Source organism: Myotis davidii, unplaced genomic scaffold (assembly GCF_000327345.1).
Source record: "Myotis davidii unplaced genomic scaffold, ASM32734v1 scaffold590, whole genome shotgun sequence".
In the NCBI taxonomy this organism is placed as follows: domain Eukaryota; kingdom Metazoa; phylum Chordata; class Mammalia; order Chiroptera; family Vespertilionidae; genus Myotis; species Myotis davidii.
Window position 1 is genome coordinate 448,913 of NW_006282381.1, and position 2,782 is coordinate 451,694.

Here is a 2,782-nt window from a genome sequence, read left to right on the forward strand (position 1 = left end):
AAGGGCCGGAACAAAAGCATGGATGGAGTGTTTGTGTGAACTAATATAAATTCAAAGTAAACATCATTACATAAAAGGGTACGGTCTTTTTTTTCAATAGTTTTATTCATTTCAAACCACTTTCGTTTCTTTCTTTTTAAATATCTCTTTTATTGCTGAAGGGCTCCACTTGTCAATCGCCCGTGTGGCTCTACTTACTCCTCAGTTCAGAGCCGTCCCAGCTCCTCTGCCCCAGCAGCATCCTCATCCCTCGCGCCAGCTTCAGTGTCCAGGGCAGCCTCTCTGCCCACTCCTTCCTCGGAGCCGAAGCCATCAGGCCGCTCCCCGCCCGCAGAGGTCGGGCACTTCCCACCTGGGGCGGCTTTCCCTCCGCCCGCAGTGGTCTGTGTGGCAGGTGAGTTACTTATGATCACGAAGCAGACGCCTCCAGCAGAAATCTGTTAGGAGAATAACATGTCAGAGGCTGATGGATGTAAGATGCCGCTTGAAGAACCCGGTGTTACTCACAGGGGATTCTTGCCAAAGTGGCGGAGATCTAATCAAGCCCGTGGCTCTAACTCCCCGTTTACAGGAAACACAGAGGTTAGGGGAACAAGCTACATGACTTCACAAGGACATAATTAGATCAATTAAGAAAAACAGAGTATAGGACAATGGCTTTGAATCTTCAGAGAGTCAAGCCATGAAAAATGAGTTGGGAGGGCTACTGCGGACTAAAAAGAAATGACCCTATGCTATGCATACACCTAGGTTGGGTCCTGGTTCAAAACTTTAAAAAAAGAAAGAGAGAAGGAAGGGAAGGAGAGAAGGAGGGAGGAGGGAAAAGAGGAAAGAGGAAGGGAGAAGCAACAATAAAACACATTTTGGGAGACGATTGATGTATTGTGGGGCAAAGTATCAGGCATCCATAATTCATTTCGAAATGGAAGAGTCGAAGCCAAGATGGACAAATGCTAATCATTGAATTTAGGTGGTAGAGATAAGCCCTTTGTCCCATTTCTTCTGTATTGTCTAGAAGTTTTCTAAATGACAATGTGAAAGAAACAGAGCAAAGCACGGCCCTCGGTCTCAGCGTCGCCTCTCTCACTCTGCCTTCTCTGCCACCGACCCAAGAATGAAGGCTCTTGCCCTAAGTGGTTTGGCTCAGTGGATAGGGCGTCGTCGACCGGAGGACTGAAGGGTCCCAGCTTCGATTCCGGCCAAGGACATGTACCTGGGTTGCAGGCACATCCCAGTGGGGAGTGTGCAAGAGGCAGCTGATCGATGTTTCTAACTCTCTATTTCTCTCCCTTTCCTCTCCCTTCTTCTCTGTAAAAAAATCAATAAAATATATATATTTTTAAAAAAGAATGAAGGCTCTCCCTCCAGACTTGCGCCTGCTTCCCCCCTGCTGAGCGGGGCTCCTTGGGGCCAGGACGTTGGCTTATGGATTTGCCCACCGCAATGCCAGGCACGCACCAGGGCTCAGTAACAAACACTAGTCGCTTCTGCGTGCCTCAGGTGAAAGTCCGTAGTTGTATTCACTGCCCCAGCGGCTGATTGGATGAGGTGACTATTGCATCCATTTCACAGGTGGGGAGGCTGAGGCTCAAACAGGTTAAGTCACTTGCCCAGGCGATACCCCTCATAGGAGGAGGAGTCCGGTTTGACTCCAGGTCTGGCTGAGTGGAAAGCCTGGCTGTTGGGTCTGGATTGAATCTAAATACCATTAGTCTTTTCTTTCTTTTTTTAATCCTCAGCGGAGGATATTCTTTCCATTGATTTCTAGAGAGAGTGGAGAGATAGAAACATGGTTGTCTTTAAAATATATTTGTATTGATTTCAGAGAGGAAGGGAGAGAGAGACAGAAACATTAATGAGAGAGAATCATTGTTCTGCTGCCTCCTGCACGCCCCCTACTGGGGACTGAGCCCAAACCTTGGGCATGGGCCCTGAGTGGGAATCAAAACATGACCTCCTGGTTCATAGGTCGACCTCTGAGCCACACAGGCCGGCCAAGCTACACACAGTTAGTCTTTAACATCCTGATGAGGTGGGTGGGGTGACCATTCCAATTTTATGGGAGGAAAAACTGGGCCAGAGAGGGCAGGAGACACCCCCAAGGGCTGCACACCAGGCTCTGAACCCAGCACCGTATGGGCATACACTCCCTCAATCCTCACAGCCGTTCTCAACGTGGGGGTGAAGAGAGGGGGGGTCATCTGGTGGTCATGAGCTCAGACCCCAGAGCCAACTGACCGGCAAATCCAGGCTCCCGCCCCCCCACTCCTGGCTGGTGATCCTCAAGAAATTCCCTAACTGCTGCATGCCTCAGTTTCCCCATCTGTAAAAAGGACCACCAGGGCCCTGCCAGTCTGGTCCCTTCCAGTTTGCTCGCAGGCAGCATTCTCTATCCCTCAGCCCCTACCCTTTGCTTATTGCCCACGGAGGAGCTATAGGGCCCCAGGCCAGACCGAAGGGCGAGTCCAGCTCCCGGTAGGGGCTGAGGTAACCAGCAGAAGGGAAGAGAAGAGGCCCTTTGAACCTGAGCAGTCCTCCCGGGCAGGTTCCGGTTTGAGGAGCCATTCTGAGCAGCAGCTCAGGATCCCCAAGACCTGGGCCCTCTGTTTCTAAGGCAACATCCTGTGGAATCTGGCTGCCTGCCTCTCCCCTCCCACCGCCCGCCTGCAGGGGAGCCAGGGGGGCGGAGACAGAGCTGCGCGATCTCGTTAGAAAAACCAGAGCGCCTTGCGCTAGAGACACAGTGCCCGCCTGGTCCCCCGCCTCGCCTCACCTGGACCCG